This window comes from Panicum virgatum, chromosome 7K (assembly GCF_016808335.1).
Source record: "Panicum virgatum strain AP13 chromosome 7K, P.virgatum_v5, whole genome shotgun sequence".
NCBI lineage: Eukaryota > Viridiplantae > Streptophyta > Magnoliopsida > Poales > Poaceae > Panicum > Panicum virgatum.
Genome location: NC_053142.1, coordinates 19,303,174 through 19,321,672, shown reverse-complemented (window position 1 = coordinate 19,321,672; position 18,499 = coordinate 19,303,174). Strand labels below are relative to the sequence as shown.

Genomic DNA, 18,499 nt, shown 5'->3' with positions numbered 1-18,499 from the left:
GAACGCCGGATTGGCCATCTCCGGCGAGCCCGCCGCCGCGGGAGTTTCTGCTCCGGCGAGCAGCGCCGCCTCCCCCGCGACCCCTTGATCTCAGGCGTCGGATCAAGATCCGATGGCGCACAGAAGCCCCAGCCAAAGTCAATAGGGAAGAAAACGGTCAGCGCTTGCAAGTTTTGCATAAGAGCCCCTCAGCTTTATAATAATCAACCCGCGGTCCAGAGTTAGTCAAAACTATTTCCACTCAGGTCCTGTTTTTAACATTTTAACCCCCGAGCTTTCTGGATTTAGCGCCCTCAGTCCAGTCCTTGAGTTTTTATGCGCTAGCCCCTGAGTTTAATCTTTAATTACATTTTAGTCCTCGGTTTTTGTAGAAAACCCCCTGGAACTCTGTTTTTCTTATAAATAGCCCCTAGGACTTGTTTTTAGCCTAGTTTATGTGTTTTAGCTCCGTTTTTAGCGTTCTTTATACCCACGCGATCGTTGTAACGCGTAGAACAGTATTAGAGTAGTTTAGTGTGCTGTTTTTATGTGTTGATGTACTGTTTCTTAGTTTTTGTTAATGTTTGTTTGTATGCTTATTTTGTGCATTGTTTTGGCCATGTGTTCGTGAGTAGACGTTGATCCATCTGAGGAGCCTCAGTACCAGTACCCGGAGCAGCCGTCTTCGGAGCACTTTGAGCAGCAGCAGGAGCAGTACGAGGAAGGCAAGTATAACATGAACAACCTATCATCTTTAAATACAATTTCATACTGCATTTTAATACTGTATGCCTTTAAGGATTTCCTAGCCACTTTATATCCTTTATATATGCCTTTGGGTTGCATTTTGGTTAGTTGTGCTAGGTTGCTGCGCTATAACACACTCTGGTCCTTTTAATTAAATTGATTAATGATTTACTTGAATTTAATTCTGAGAGTGGCACTCTGTGTGGCTTGAGTGGCTCACTTCTCGTTAAAATTGGCTTTTGTTAGAAACATGGTTTAGGGGGCCAGCACGGTGCTTAGTGCTTGGTTGGCCACTCTCCATAAGGACCGGTTCATAGAGCGACAACCTGGGACAACAGCGCTACCACAAGGCTAGAATGGGATAGACTTGGCGTAATAACTAGATCTTTTTGGTTTGGAGTAACTTACCTGCGGGGCAAGAGTAGTAAGCTTCAATGGTCCCTGCTCCTCCGGCTTGGTCTGTGCTTGGATTGCGCTCCTGTGCTTGTACCCCCGGAGGTGGGCCCCATCGTCGCCGACCTAACTCTCGCGGTTACGCCTTACCAACGAGATTCTTTTTAAAGGCCTCGTAGTGAGTCGCTGGCCATCTCACCTAAGGAAGTGTGATGAACAACTGGCGTAGCTCACGACTTGTGGGTAAAGATGTGCAACCTCTGCAGAGTGTAAAACTGGTATACTAGCCGTGCTCACGGTTATGAGCGGCCCAGATCCTCCTTTTGATTAGTGTAGTTATCTCCTTCCGACGAGGGAGGTGCTTCTCGGGGTTACCTTGGTGGCTTGGTTTTTGGTATGGTTCTCAGTAGTAGTATGATTAATTCTGATTAATTACTATGTAACTGGGTTAATGGTAACTCATCAACTCGTAGTAAATAGCTTTAATAAAATTTTGCCAACACTTAAAAGCTAATGCAGTTGAGTCAGCCAACCTTAGAGCCTCATAGTTTGTGTTATACTTGTTGAGTACAAGTTGTGTACTCACTCTTGCCTCTTCTCTACTTTTTCCTCTTGGCTATGCTACTGCTGCTCAGTTCCTGCCGACACGAGGGAGTTCGTCCAGCGCTACCAGGACTACGAGGACTTCTAAGTGCTTCGTCTCCCAGTCGACGTCCCTGTGGCGCCCTGCTTCAGCTTCGGAGAGCTTTTTCGTATTTTGTACTTCGCTTCCGCTGTATCAGACATTTTGTCATTATTGTAATAAATAACATTCGTATTCGCTTTAATTATGTCTTTTTACGTGATATGTGCTATGATATACTGTTCATTCTGTTGTATATACGTGTGACTTGATCCTGGCACGTATATGATTGCTCGGTTTATGTTCTTTTATAAACCGGGTGTTACAGAGTGGTATCAGAGCCATATCAACTGTAGGACGAAGCCTAGATAGAACTGGTCGAGTTTTAGGACTTCTTCTCACCAATCCTTGACTGCTGAAACTATTTTACTATTATACCCCTTGACTTCTATGACTTTTTACCCGTCTTGCCTTGATTTCTCTCTCTGAAGAATAGATTTCGTAGATTTGGGCCTGAATCAGTCATCTGACCACCATGAGTTAGCTAGGTGACCCTTTAATAATAAAACGATAGCACGTTCTGCGACGCGTTGTGTTAGTCGGGTGGTGTGTTAAACTCGACTAAAGTATGAACTTTTGTATGCTTGTGCTTATGCAAATGGTTGATTTGGATTTTTGACTGATTGCATAGCTTAGTAGTTTAAATTTGTTTAAAGAAAATCACTCAGATGTTAAAGTTAACTAATTAATAAAATGAGTTAGATCGTTGGGGGTAAAACAGTCAACTCTATCCTGTCTACTTTATCATGTCTGAGTCTTTTTCCGCAAAGAGTTATCATATCCATCTGAATTCATTCTTGCAATATCCTTACTCGTGAAATCTTTTGTTCAAATCAGATGGTGAACACCAGGAGCACCGGTTCAGGTTCTGGCCAGCAGCAGGGTCAGAACAACCAGGGTACCGGGATCCCGATGCCTCCGCCTTTGACTCCGGAGCAGTACTTCCAGCTCCAGATGCAGATGATGGCTACCCTGAACAACACCGTTCAGGCTCTTCAGCACGCTCACACTCAGCCTCCGCCTCCTCCACCGCCGCAGCCTCGCGACAGGCGTGCTGAGTTCCTGAGGGGTCAACCGCCGACGTTTTCTCACACGTCCGACCCTCTTCAGGCTGACGACTGGCTCCGTGCAGTGGAGCGTCAGCTGGACATCGCCCAGTGCGATGACCGTGAGCGCGTCTTGTACGCAGCAGGACAGCTGCGAGGGGCAGCTTTGGACTGGTGGGAGTCCCACCCGGTCCATGACCGCGAGTCTCTCTCTTGGCTCCAGTTCAGGGAGCGTTTCCGCAGCCACAACGTCCCCGCGGGCGTTATGAAGATGAAGCAGAAGGAGTTCCTTGCATTGAAGCAGGTAATCTTAAATATAATCATTCAGCGGTTTCTTTTGAGCTAATGCCCCCTTGTTCTACCCTTATGAATCTTGAGTTAATCTTCCGATATCTATCTGTCTTTGTGAATTCAGGGGACTATGTCGGTCACGGAGTATCGTGATCGCTTTCTTCAGCTGGCTCGCTACGCCCCTGCCGAGGTTGCGGATGACCGCAAGAAGCAGGAGCACTTCATGGAGGGTCTTGAGGACTACCTCCAGTACGCGCTGCTCAACCTCCGCTTCGACGACTTCAACCATCTGGTTGACAGCGTGCTCAACACTGAGCGTAAGCACTTGGAGATGGAGGACAAGAAGAGGAAGGTTGTCCCTGTTGCTTCCGGCAGCAACACTCGTCCACGACTCCAGCAGCCCCAGCAGTACCAGCAGCAGTACCGGCCTCCTCAGCAGTACCAGCAGAGGCCACCGCAGCAGTACCCGCCTCGACAGCAGCAGGCAGGTCAGGGCCAGAGGTTACCGGCACCTCCGGCTCGTGCTGCTCCACCAGCTCCACCGGCACCGCAGGCTCCACGTCCGGCAGCTCCTACCGGACAGCAGGCTCAGGGACCTCCTCGCACCTGCTTTCACTGCGGCCAGCCGGGGCACTACGCCAACGCTTGCCCCCGGAAGGCGCAGGCGGGACAGCAGGGGCGCCCAGCTCAGCCCAGGGCGCCAGCACAGGGCAGGGTGAACCACGTGACGGCCGAGTCAGCGGCCGAGGCTCCCAACGTGGTTATTGGTACGTTCATGGTTAATTCATATCCAGCTACAGTGCTTTTTGATACTGGTGCTACGCATTCCTTCATTACTCAGTATTTTGTCGAGCATCATGGTATTCATACTAGCACATTAAAGAGGTGCCTGTTAGTATCTTCACCGGGAGGACAGTTGAGGTCTCACACTTACTGCCCGAGAGTCAGTGTTTCTTTGAGGGGAGTAGAGTTCTGTACTGATCTGATGGTGCTAGACACCAAGGGCATTGATGTCATTCTGGGAATGGAGACTCTGGCCAAATGGGAAGTTCGGATAGATTGTGCTCAGAGGACAGTCTTGCTATCAGCTTCCAGTGGCCAAGAGGTTGTTATCAGTGCAGTAGAGCCTTATGGATTTCTTCATCAGATGGAGGCTAGACCCACGGACGGTATTCGCGTGGTGTCTGAATTCCCGGATGTCTTTCCGGACGATCTGCCAGGTATGCCGCCTGAACGCGCCATTGAGTTTTGTATTGATCTCTTGCCTGGCACAGCCCCTATTGCAAAGAGGCCCTACCGTATGGCACCTATAGAGCATGAAGAAGTCAAGAAGACTATTGATGAGTTGCTAGCCAAGGGCTATATCCGTCGCAGCTTCTCTCCTTGGGCTTTTCCGCTGTTGCTGGTAGATAAGAAGGATGGCTCGAAGAGGATGTGTGTGGATTATCGTGAGCTGAATGCAGTCACTATCAAGAACAAGCATCCACTGCCCCGTATTGAGGATCTCTTCGATCTGCTTCGAGGTGCTCGTATATTCTCGAAGATTGATCTTCGTTCGGGTTATTTTCAGCTGAGGATCCGTCCTGGGGATATTCCGAAGACGGCATTCACCTGCAAGTACGGGCTATATGAGTATACAGTCATGTCCTTCGGCTTGACTAATGCCCCGGCTTTCTTCATGCATCTGATGAACATGGTTTTCATGGACTATCTGGATGTCTTCGTGGTGATTTTCATTGATGATATTCTGATCTTCTCCAAGACAGAAGAAGAGCATGAGGAGCATCTGAGACTCGTATTGCAGAGACTGAGAGAGCATCAGTTGTATGCCAAGTTCAGCAAGTGCGAGTTCTGGATTGACGAGGTTCCATTCCTCGGTCATGTTATCTCTCAGGAAGGCATTGCTGTTGATCCAAGCAAGGTGAAGGATGTGCTCGAGTGGGAGACACCGCAGACAGTGAAGGAAGTCAGATCTTTCTTGGGCTTAGCAGGATATTATCGGAGGTTCATTGAGAATTTCTCCAAGATCGCGAAGCCTTTGACTTCTTTGCTGGAGAAGAATGTGGCTTTTGTATGGACTGATGAGCGTCAGATGGCCTTTGATGAGCTGAAGAAGAGGTTGACTACGGCGCCAGTCCTGACTCTGCCAGACCAGACGAAGAGGTTCACGGTGTATTGTGATGCTTCGAAGGATGGTCTTGGGTGTGTTCTGATGCAGGAGGGCAGAGTGATAGCTTATGCTTCACGGCAGCTACGCCGGCATGAGCTGAACTATCCTACTCATGATCTTGAGTTAGCCGCAGTTGTGCATGCTCTGAAGATTTGGAGGCATTACTTGTATGGGCAGCGGTGTGATATCTACACTGATCACAAGAGCCTCAAGTACATTTTCACGCAGAATGAGCTGAACATGCGGCAGAGGAGATGGCTAGAGTTGGTCAAGGACTATGATCTGGAGATTCACTATCATCCGGGCAAGGCCAATGTTGTAGCAGATGCTCTGAGCAGAAGAAGTTATGTCAACATGGCCGTGGCTTTCCAGATGCCTCCAGAGTTATGTGAGGAGTTCGAGCAGTTGAGTCTGGGTTTCTTGCATCATACCTCCAGTGCAGCGTTTGAGGCAGTACCGACTCTAGAGTCAGAGATCAGGCAGCATCAGAAAGATGATGAGAAGCTGCAGGAGATTCGTGAGTTGCTCAAGAAGGGCAAGGCTCCTCATTTCAGAGAGGATGATCAGGGTACCTTGTGGTACAAGAACCGGATCTGTGTGCCAGATGTGAAGGATCTTCGGAAGTTGATTCTGAGTGAGGCCCATGATACAGCCTACTCTATTCATCCGGGCAGCACGAAGATGTATTATGATCTGAAGGAACGTTTCTGGTGGTACGGGATGAAGCGTTCAGTGGCAGAGTACGTGGCTATTTGTGACACCTATCAGCGTGTCAAGGCTGAGCATCAGAGGCCAGCAGGTCTGTTACAGCCTTTGAAGATTCCAGAGTGGAAATGGGAGGAAATCACTATGGACTTCATTGTTGGATTGCCTCGTACTCAGAAAGGGTACAACTCTATTTGGGTAGTAGTGGATCGCCTGACGAAGGTTGCTCACTTCATACCAGTGAACACTACTTACTCCGGTGCTAGACTTGCAGAGTTGTACATCTCTCGGATTGTCTGCTTGCATGGTGTGCCCAAGAAGATTATATCTGACAGAGGGTCTCAGTTCACTTCTCGGTTCTGGGAGCAGCTCCATGACTCGTTGGATACGAAGCTGCGTTTCAGTACGGCTTATCACCCTCAGACAGATGGGCAGACAGAGAGAACCAACCAAGTGTTGGAGGATATGCTGAGAGCTTGTGCCATCCAGTACGGCACTAGTTGGGATAAGTGCCTGTCTTATGCTGAGTTTTCATATAACAACAGCTATCAGGCCAGTCTGAAGAAGTCACCCTTCGAGGCATTGTATGGCAGAAAGTGCAGGACTCCTCTCTATTGGGATCAGATCGGTGAGAAGCAGCTCTTCGGTCCTGAGATCATAGATGATGCAGAGCAGATGGTTCAGGCTGTGCGAGAAAATCTGAGGATTGCACAGAGCAGACAGAAGAGCTATGCGGATGGCAAACGGAGAGACCTGACTTTCAGTGTCGGTGATTATGTGTATCTGAAGGTGTCTCCGATGAGAGGAATCCGCAGATTTAATGTCAAAGGGAAGTTAGCACCTCGTTATGTGGGGCCATTCAAGGTGCTAGAGCGGAAAGGCGAAGTTGCTTATCGCTTGGAGTTACCTCTCAGTCTCTCAGGAGTTCATGATGTCTTCCATATATCTCAGCTGAAGAGGTGTTTGCGAGTACCCGAGGAGCAGGCACCCCTGGATGGAGTCGATGTCCAAGAGGATCTGACTTATACTGAGCATCCGGTGAAGATTCTGGAGACATCAGAGAGGATTACTCGGAACAAGCGCATCAAGATGTGCAGAGTTCAGTGGAGTCATCACAGTGAAGCTGAGGCTACTTGGGAGCGAGAAGATGAGTTGAAGAAGACATATCCATATCTCTTTGCTAGCCAGCCCAGCTAAATCTCGGGGACGAGATTTCTTTAAGGGGGTAGGGTGCTATTTGAATTCAAACAAAATTTGAATTCAACTCCTATGCATTCAAACAAAATAAAGCCATGCACCAGCATGAATGCAACAAAAATTTAAACCTATGATAAATTTTAATTAATTAGGAACAAAAATTAGATTAAATGCCAACTAAACACAATAAACCTTAGGAAAATTAACTAAAGCCAATTAATTTATTAATAAATACTGAAATTTAAAATTAGGGTGTTACACGTAGGCACCTGCATAGCATCAAGAAGCGGTATATTGACATATAACTTCTTTATTACCTCGACGAACTTGCCGAATTGTTCGTCGGCCACCGGCTTCCTTATCCGTTCCGGAAACGGTAAGGCAGTTGTGTCGTGGTAATCCCGTGAAGTTCTAGGGGTTCCACGGGGTCTTCCTGGGCTGCATTTGTGTTGGAGTCGACAGCCTCCTCCTGCTCTTCTTCTTCAGCATCGGCATAGCTGGCGGGTACGGTTTTCCGCCGGGTTCCTGCATCCTGTGGGAAAGGTGGCTCCCGTGTGGACTTACCACCATGCGTAGTCACCGCATTAACGTTCTCTTTTGAGGGAACTTCAGGTTGCCCGGGCAGTTTCCCCATGTTACCATTAGGGCAGGATGAGGCTAGCTGAGCTACCTAAGTTTCTATCATTTTGTTAAAGCTCAACTGGTTTTTAATAACAGAGCTAAAGCCCTCTAGTTGTGAGGCCAAGGATTCCAAAATTTTGTCATTAGCAAGAAACATTTTGCTAATGTTGTCATTTATTTGCTTTTGGTCATAAACTAGGTCTTTTGATGAAGGCTGAAAATTGTTATTAAAGTTCATACCTTGCTGATTTCCGAAGGGGAGGTTGGGCTTTGAGTTCCAACCTTGCTGAGGACAGAATCCAGAGTTGGGATTGTTGTTGTTGGTGCCAACGAAGTTCGCGTCCTCTTGAGTTAGGGGGCACGACGTGCCCAGTCTCGCCACATGTTTCACATATCATCCGAGACTCCAAAACCTGGTTCACCTCCTTATGTGGAGATTCCAGTTTCTCCATGAGAAGATCCATCTTGGCAGCCAGCATATTGACGCTATCGATCTGATGCATGCCCCTTGGACGGGCTGGCTGCTTGTCACCTCTCTAACTCTGATTGGAGTCTATCTTGTCGATTAGCATCTTCGCTCCCGCAACATCGAGAGAGAGAGAGAGAGAAAGGAACCACCTGCTGCTGCATCTACGTGGTCCTTGGCTTGCTGATTCCCATGGAAGAAGTTTTGGATGATCAGCCATTCCTCCATGCCGTGGTGTGGGCATGCTTGAATGTATTCCTGCAGATGCTCCCAGGCCTCTAGGATGGTCTCATCCGGTAGTTGCTGGATACCAGAGATTCTGTTCCGGAGGGCGTTTGTCTTGCCCACCGGGAAGTACTTGGCCAGGAATGCATTTGAGCAAGCTTCCCATGTTGTGAAAGCCTCTTTGTTGGAGTAAAACCACGTCTTGACCTTCCCGAGCAGTGAGAACGGGAATAGCCGAAGGCGGATGACATCCATTGTAGTACCTTTGGGGTTGATGGTGTTACTCACCTCCAGAAAGTTCTGGAGATGGGCATTGGCATCATCGGATGCCTTTCCACAGAATGGACTAGCTTGAACCATGTTCACCAATCCAGTCTTTAGCTCAAAGCCGTCATTGCCAGCTTGGTTTTGGTTCAATCCAGTAGGAATGTGGCTACTAGACGGGGCCGAGAACTGACGAAGAGTCTTCTGGGCCATGGGTGATAAGGCTGAAGTGGACGGGAGACTGATAGGCCAAGTGAGTCTTTTCTGAGGTGGGCCGACGCGGCATCTCACGTTTCTCCCGATTCTTTCTGGATTCGGATTGAAGTTATTTCGTAGGTCGAAACTGGTCATGCACTGCTCTGCAACAATCAAAAAGATAGAGAGAGCAATGGTAAGCCCGCTAAGGGTGACACTTCAGGTGTCTAGCTATTAGTATATGATTTATTGTGTGAGATTAGTGTTTACTTTGTTTGGTAGCTTAAAAAAAATTTAGTGCAAAACCAGGGGTATATTTGTAATTATGAAAAATTATAAATTCCTTTTTGCAAAAAGTTTTGTCCTTGGGAGTAATTTTAATTTTATGAAGGGCTTTCTTGCAAATGTGCTAGTAATCATTGCTTTGGCAGCTTTATTGCATTTTAGTCCAAAACTTTTTGTGATTTTGCTACCAAAAAGTACTTTTCCTTTATTAATTAGAGTTCATTTGAACTTTTGAAAATATTTTAAAATCCTTTGATCTAGTGCAAATTTGCACAACATGAAAGTTGTAGATCTTGAAAAATTGAACAACTTTCATTTTGGGCACTTTTTCATTTGAGCCCTAGTTCAGCGGGAAATTTTACTTTACACTCAAGCCCCTAAACTTTTCTCTTTTTGCAAACAAGTCCACCTAGTCTTCTCCTACCTCCAGCTTCACCGGAGTTGCACAGGCCGCCACAGCCGCGGGTTTCCCCGCACACCGGCTGCCCTGCGCCGCCACGCACGAGCTGGCCCCTGCCGGCCTCCCTAGTATCTCCCTGGCCCCACCCCTCCCCTCTGCTGGCCCCGCACGAGCTCGCCACGCCACGCCGCCAAGCCGCCCCTGTTTTTCCCCTCTCCGGCGAGCGCGCCACCACGGGAAGTCGCTCTCCCGCCCCTGTCGGCCCTCCACCGCCTCCACGCATCGCACGTGCAGCCCCGCCGCCACTAGCACCGCCATTGCTGGCCTAATAGCCCCACGCCATGCCGTCCCGGAGCTCCTCTGCACGCCACCTCGCCGGCCGCCCATGGAGACACCAGAGCCGTCGTCGATTTCGCCCTTGCCCCTATCAAACTTATTCCCCAAGCTCCTCTCATACTCATCCTCTCCATCTTTGGCCTATAAAAAGCCCGGCCAAGCCCCATCGCCGGCATACCCCACCGCCACCCCCATTTCCCAATTCCGGCGAGCTCTGCTCCGCCGTCGACCCACCGCCACAGTGCAAGCCCAGCCACCCCAACCCTCTTCCCAGCTTTGCAGTGACCCCGTGAAGCTAACCCACCACTCCCCGCCACCAGTCCCTCACCGGAAACCCCTCGCCGCAGTTCACCCTCGCCGCCGCGCCCTGCCCATCGCCGACGAGCCTCCTCCGGCCACCATTTCTAGCTCCCAGACCCACCAGCAGGTGCGCCATAGCCCCCTTGTGCTCTCTGACCCCTTGGCCCTCGCCGTCGGCGACCTCCCTCGCCGGAATGGGCTGGTCAACCTCGTTCCCCACCTCTGACCCCGGCCAAGGACTTGATTGCAAGGATTGCAATCTTTCCTGGGGTCTTTTCTACAAAAAGTTGTTTTCCCTTTTATTCTTTTTCAGTGAACTTCAAAAATTCCTAGGAGATTGCTGAAAAATCAAAAAATGCCAAACTAATTTTGTTGTTTTCCTTGTTTTTAGCTCTACCAGTTTGATGTTGTGGGTTTGGGCTAAATCCTTTTGTATTTAATACTAAAAATAGGGTTAGAATATAGCTCTTTTTGTTTATATCTTTTGTTCTAAAGCTATATTTTGAGTGAGCTTTTGAGCATATGCTCTTTAAAGTATGTCAAACTCTGTAAATTTTTCTAAACCCATTAGTGAACTCTAGTTGTACTTTTAAAATTTCTTTTTGGTATTTTGCTTATGTTCTTCAGGATGTCTTTTAAAAATCCTTTTTGATTGAAATAAAAACCCCTTTTTCATGTAATTTTATGGAGTTCTTTGTGTTCATTTTTACTCTATAAACAATTGCCCAGTAATGTAAAACTTTTAAGTTTAATCTTAAATGTTTACTTTATTGGTTTTCAACTATAGTGAAGGAAAGCTATACTCAAGCACTTCACTAAATTCCAATCATTGCATTGCATATAGAAACAACCTCGTTAGCCGACGGAACATACGAGCTCATCCAGGAATCAGACGGGAATTTTTCTGAAGCTCAGGCCAACGTTGTGGAATTAACTGAAGTTCCGAACTCCGATTCGGAAGAGCCAAAACCTACTGACTCTATAGACGCCATTGAAGGCAAGCCCCAGTGCATAATCCTATTATTTTAAATTATGCAACTTACTGTTACTATTTACTTGTGCATTTAAGTTATTGGAGTTGAATGAAAACCTTAGATGCATAATTCTAGGTTCCTATTGATTGAATACTAGAATCTGAGTCTGAATAGATGCTATGCTAATAGTACCAGTAAAAGTCGAGTGATTTCTTGTCACTCGCGAGCTTTATAGGAGTTGACTGTTTACATTCCTGCAGTCACTATAAGGACCACGGACGGGATTTGGTTACGAGATTCATGGTTATATCTCGCCTGTGTAGTTGAATTTGCTAAGGCCGCAGTGTGTGGTAGTGTTGGTTAAGCGTTTGAAAGTACTAGCCACATGCCGTAAATATGGTACGCGGTAAGCCTAGTAACCAATCGACCCGGCAAGTGGACATACCTCCCACTCTCTCTTAGGGATAAGATGAATAGAATGAATGATATGGAAATTGTACCGCTACACTACGACTATGAGGGATGAGGTTGGTGCCCTATAGTCGGGGAGAGTGGCACTGATCCACGAACCGGAATAAGAAGCCAACGGTTGCTTAGGAGTGACTCGACAGTGCTCCAATTGTGCGTGTTAGGTTTACCTTGCAAGGATTGAAATTTGGTTCGAACTGTTCCGCCGCTCACGGATATTGAGACTGCTTAATCTCTTTGCCATATAGAGTAAGAAGTGGAACAAAGATGATACCCAATCTTGTTGGATGCAAATAATTCCTCTACCATGTTTGTGTAGATAGGTGCTTATCTAGACTGGTTAATCCATTAGAATCTGAAAGTTAAAACTTGAAAGTAAGGATCTACTCTCTGTTGTTTTCAGCAAAAGAAACCCCAGAACCCTTACAAGCCTTACATGTCTAGTTAAAGGGATACTATATACCCTTTGTCGGTGTTTACCGCCAAGCCTGCTCAGGGATACCCTTAGCAGTAGGATTTGTAGGTAGGGATCGACGGCTCTGGAACTCGATGGTGCAAGGAACACAAAGATTAGACAGGTTCGGGCTGCGAGTTGCGTAATACCCTACGTCCCGTGTGGTAGTTTGTATTGCCTTAGGTGTAGATGTGTTTCGAGGGGGGTCCCTGCCTGCCCTTATATATCCAGGGGGACAAGGTTACATGGAAAGTCCTAGCTGAGTATAGTTGGAGTCCTTCTACAACACGATCGGGTAGTTTCCTTGTACTGCAGCTAGTTCTACGCCTATTCGGGTAGTTACAAAAGAGGTAAGGTACATCCATGAGCTACCCCTTACTCTAGAATATTCTATGTCTGTAAGCAGTCCCGCTGCCCCGGGTCTGACAAGCCCCCGAGCTTTTCGTAGCCGAGTCCTGCAGGCGTCGAGTACTTGGCCAGGCGTCTTCGAGTTCTTCGAGTAGTCAGAACATCCTTCTGGTTGCTTCTGACTCTTCCTTCAGATACGTCAAGTAGTCCATCAAGTACTTCCGTTTGCTTCGAGGCTGTAAGGTGCTCAAGCCTCGAAATGTTGATCATATATGGTGCGCGAAGTACTCGCTCTATATGGAGTAGCCCCTGAGCATTAGGTTGAATCGTAGAATCAGGCAGAGGGTCACTTCAGTCTTTTTCTTCTTCTTTACTTTTCAAAAAAAATTGAAAAATAAATCTCTGATACATATATTTCGCAGCCCCCGAGTCTTGAATTTAAATTCCTCTATTTAGATTTAAGAATCAATGTAAACTCGTGGCAAAATCTGAAAACTTCCTTGAGAAGGAAAGAATCCGTTGGCATTCCAAATATTCACAAAATTGCCCCTGAAGACCGTATAAAGCCGGTTGAAAACTTCCAAGGGTTTCACCCCTTGAACTCCTGACCGCCGTCAAACTCATATTTCACATTTGCCTCTTATCAGTCAAAATCCAAAAGCCCCTCTCGTAGTCCCTGAGCCAAAACTCGTGACTTTGAGATGGCTCCCAAGAAGAACAAATCCAAAGTTGATGAGGGAACTGTCGCCAATATGTCCACAGGTTGGCGTAAAAGCAAGATGTCTGAATCATTGGTCCGGGAGTTGGAGAATATGGGTCTCCTCCAAGAGCAGGGCATAAGCCAATGGCGCGCTGGTGAAGGAGAAGATTACCCCATGGAAGGTACCCTTGAGACCATTGTGTTTCACGATTTTGTAGAACGTGGTCTCACTCTTCCCGTGTTAGAATTTTTCTATAGACTTCTTTAGTTTTGGGGAATTCAGTTACACCATCTCACTCCCCAATCCATCTTGCATATTTCAATTTTTAATCATTTCTGTGAGGCATTCCTTGGACTTCTCCCCCATTTCCATCTTTTCCAACATTTCTTCTTCCTTGTTCCAATCCCTAATGCCACCAATCCTGCCGTCATCGGGGGATGTGAATTGGTACTCCGCCCTGAGAACCGAGGCGAGTACTTGGCTTATGATCTGTCAGGTCAAGGAACCGAATGGAAGAAATTCTGGTTCCATGTTGGGAACTTTGAATCCCCTCTTCCAGAAAGGACAGTTGGTGCCCCCCAAATCCAGGAGAGCTGGTCGAGTAGAGGACTTGGTGGCAAGCAAGTTGAAGCCATTCTTCGTGCGATTGCCATTATTAAGAAAAAAGGAGTCACTGGAGATCATGTGGTCTTCTCATTTATCAGTCGCCGGATGCAGCCTCTCCAGCTGCGAAAGCATCCTGCCTTTAGATATGAAGGTACACAGGATCCCACTAGGATGTCCTCAGAAACATTGGCGCAGTCTGAAGTAATAAAGAGATGCTGCAAAGTACTCGATAACTTCGACAAGTCTTTGACGCTTCCAACACTCTTCTCGGCACAAAATCCTCCCGAGAATGCCTGGGTACGTGCTTTGGATACCATGTCGAGTACTTGTAGTTAACCAGTTTTGATCTTCTGACTAAGTATTGGCTTCTTTCTACAGAAGAATTATAAATCCTGGTATTGTATGCCTCCAACTTTTGCAAATGCTGATTCTGACGACAGCAAAAAACGGAAGGTGGCTCCCGGATCAATGTTGCAGTGGAAAGTTCCTCATCTCGATGCCGGCTAGTAAGTATATAATATTTTGTTGATTGTATCCCATTTGACTCAGCTTCCTTATTCAGAATCTTGCTTGGCTAGGGTCCAACATCGTTCGGCGCATGAAAAAGATCAAATCCAAGACTTTCGCAACTGAGTGGTTCGGAAGAAACTAGTCGATCAGCCCCGATTCTCCTGTAATTGGGTTGATCGAGACCCCGACTGCTAGTTTCCCGAGTGCAAACTCAACTGAGAAACCGAGTGAACCAAGCCCTGAAACATCTGATACTCACGTGGCTGCTGAAGGAGCTTCCAAAGCTGGTGGATCTGGGAGTAGTAGAGTAGAAGGGTCAAAAGGTCCTTCCGTTCGACTGGTACCATTCCAGTCTATGCCTCAGTCAGCCCAAGAAGAGCTGGGAAAGGAACTATTTGATGATCCACTCTTGTCTCTAGACAATATGAAGAAACTTGCAGATTATATGCAATGGAGCTTTAAATTCACCAAGGTGAGTCTTCTGCCAGTACTTGTCTTTGTCGAGTAGTTGTTGATGTCTGACCAGATTCGCCTTGTATGTCTCAGAATGTAGCCAATCGATCTTTCTTGAAGTCTCATGCTTTATATAAGACTGTAGACAATTGGAAGATCTTAGAGGAGCAAAAGATCATGATTTCCAAATGACTGGATGAAGCTCTTGCTGCTCGGAACAAACTTTATGAAGCCAGTCAGCAGCATCATCTAGAGATTTGTGACATGAAGCGCCAGATTAAGAACCTTGAGGAAGAAAGATCAAATCTTCAAGAAGAAAATTCCAGGCTTTTAAAGCAATTGCAGACTGCTCAAGCCTATAAGCACTCGATCTTTTGTCCGGATTTTGCTTTGTCATATCAATATCTGAGATATCTTCCCATCAGGTTCTCCGGAAGACCATACTCAACTAAAAGCAGTAGCTCAAGCTCTTGTGGATGTGGTTGATACTGAAGAAGAGTCGTCAAGTAGCAAGTCCTTGGTGGAGCATTTGGAAGAAGCTCCCCAGAAATTTTTTGACGTTATGACGGCAACTTCCAAGAATTATCTAACCCACATGATAGGAGTTGTCAAGTCATACTTGACTCAGTTCAATTTAGCTCCGATAGCTAAAGGATTAGCTCCCAGTTGCTCTGATGAGAAATTCCGAGAGTATTGTAAGGAATCAGAAGTGATTGTGGAGGAAATTCTGAAGAACATGGCAGAGTAGACTGCTTGTAACAACTCTTATAATCTTCAGTGAGCTCTTGTCGTTGTTCATAGCTTGTATCTTGTTGGTGTGTCTTCAGAAGCATAATCTGATACCGTAGGATAAGTATGAACTAGTCGATCAATCTAGTAGAATGCCTGCATGAAGTAATCCTTAAAGTTAATCAGTTAGAATGAGTCCCGTTTGGACTATCCAAATAGAAAAAACTTGTAAAGATACCCATGAACTACTCGATCAGGCAAGTAGTGTGTCCTTACCAAGGACTGGAGTAATCCGTAAAACAAAACTGTTAGGTACGAACCCCGTCGAGTTGCCCAAGACGTAAATGTCATAGGGATATCCAAGGCTTACTCGAGCAAGACGAGTAAGGTGTCCTTTAATCAAGGACTGGAGTAATCCTTAAGGCAAAACTGTTAGGTACGAACCCCGTCGGGTTGTCCAAGATGTAAATGCCAGAAAGATATCCAAAACTTACTCGAGCGAGGCGAGTAAGCTGTCTAACTTGTAGACTGGAGTAACTACTAAGATTGACCTGTTAGGGCAAACCCCGTCGGGTTGCCCAAGATGGACAAAATGTAGTAGTATCCATAACATACTCGAGCGAGCGAGTAGTTTTGCATTGACAATAATGCTGGAGTTCCTCATAGTTGACCTGTTAGGATGAACTCCGTCGAGTTATCCAAGATGGACAACTAGTAAAGGTATCCATTCACCTTCCCGAGCTAGGGGAGTAGGTTGTGCCCTTTAAGGGAAAGGATGCAGCTTGTGTAGTTGTTCTGATGGAAAACTATGTAAGCTTATCCCAGACTAGTGATGCTGTCAGACTGCCTTTAATGTAGTCAATAAGAATCTTCACTTTATAAAGGAAATCAACTGACACTACTAGTCTGCTTGGATCAAGGATAAAACTTATGCAAGTGCTCAATGTTCCAGGAATTCGGTACCTCATTGCCATCTGCATCAGTGATTCTGTATGAACCTGGTCTTGTAACCTTAGTTACGATGAAGGGACCTTCCCATCTGGAATTTAACTTGTGCAGTCCTGTTTCATCCTGAATCCGGCGAAGTACTAGATCTCCAATGTTGAAGGATCTTTCCTGGACGTTGCGCTCATGATAGCGTCTGACTCCTTGAAGATATCTAGCCGATTGAGTTAAGGCATTGACTCTGGCCTCTTCGACTGAATCTAAATCCAGTTGTCGAGCTTCATCTGCTTCTCCTTCTTGATAGGCTTCTACTCTTGGGGATCTCCACATGATATCCGCGGGTAGTATAGTCTCTGACCCATAGGTAAGGAAGAAAGGAGATTGTCTAGTTGCTTTGCTAGGCTGGGTTCGCAGCCCCCAAACTACATGAGGTAGTTCTTGAATCCACTTGCCACCTTTCTTGGTGTTGGCGTCGTAGAGTCTTTTCTTCAAGCCATCGAGTACTAAACCATTGACGCGCTCCACTTGACCGTTTGCCCGAGGATGAGCCACGGAAGCATATTTGACCTCGATGCAGGAGTTGTCACAGAAATCCCAAAATGATTGTGACGTGAAGTTGGAGCCAAGATCTGTAATAATGATGTGAGGAAAACCAAACCGATGGATAATGTCAGAGATAAAGTCCACTGCTCTATCTTATGAGATCTTGATAATGGGTTTGTATTCGATCCACTTGGTGAACTTGTCGACTGCTACCAGCACATGATTGAATCCTCCTGCAGCGACGGTTAATGGTCCGATCATGTCCAAACTCCAACAGGCGAACGGCCATGATGGAGGGATTGTTATCAAGTTGTGTGCAGGGATGTGAGTCTTCTTGCCAAAGAATTGGCAGCCAGAACACCGTCTGACCAGGTCTTCTGCGTCCGAGACAGCTGTTGGCCAGAAGAATCCTGACCTATACGCCTTGCTGACTAGTGTCCTTGATGCAGCATGGTTGCTGCAAACTCCTTCGTGTATTTCTTGGAGGATGTCTTTACCTTCTTCAAGGGTTACACACTTTATGAGGATGCCTGAAGCAGAGCGCTTGTATAGGTTGTCGCCAACAAGGACGAAACCCTTGCTGCGCCTGGTGATGCGGGCAGCTTCAACGCTTTTAGGATCAACATGTGGTGGAAGCTTGAATTCCTTGATGAAATCAATAAACTGAGTTCGCCAATCTTCATCAATCATCAGCACTTCTCTGACTGTGGCCGGGGCCTCTGTGTCAGTGGTTTGTTGGCTTTGTTTCTTGACTGATGGGTGGTGAAGTTCATGGACAAAAACTCCTAGTGAAACAGCTGCTCGAGTGGACGCAAGTTTGGAGAGGACATCAGCTCCCACGTTGTTGTTGCGATCGATGTGGTGGACTTCCAATCCTGAGAACTTATTTTTGAGCTTTCTGATTTATGCAACATATGCGTCCATTGTATCCTTGTTGACGTCCCATTCTTTATTGACTTGTTGAACGACGAGTAGAGAATCGCCGTAGACAAGTAGTCGATGCCGAGAGATACTGCTAGTCGGAGGCCGTGTAGCAATGCCTCGTATTCAGCTTCATTGTTGGAGACCTAGAACAGGATTTGGAACACATACTTCAATTGTTCTCCCTTGGGGGAGATGAACAAAACTCCTGCGCCGCCTCCATCGATCTTGAGTGAGCCATCGAAGTACATCACCCAATGCTCTGGAATGCTCTGAGGTACTGGAATTTGATTTTCCCACCATTCAACCAAGAAGTCGACTAGTGCCTATGACTTGATTGCTGTTCTTGGCTTGAAGTTGATTTCCAAAGCTCCTAGTTCAACTGCCCACTTTGATATTCGTCCAGTGGCATCCCGATTGTGGAGTATGTTCCCCAATGGGAAGTCAGTTATGACTGAGATCTTGTATTCATCAAAGTAATGCCGGAGCTTCCTAGAGGTGATTAGAATTCCATACAGAAGTTTATGAATTGATGGATATCTAAC

At 46.6% G+C, this 18,499-nt stretch overlaps 1 non-coding gene across 1 annotated transcript; it reads left to right on the top strand.

Annotated features, from left to right (window-relative positions):
- Positions 1–8,523: 8,523 nt before the first annotated feature.
- Positions 8,524–8,630, top strand: LOC120643183. The gene has a single exon (XR_005662873.1). It is a non-coding gene; the product is annotated as a small nucleolar RNA R71 (small nucleolar RNA).
- The last annotated feature ends 9,869 nt before the right edge of the window (positions 8,631–18,499 follow it).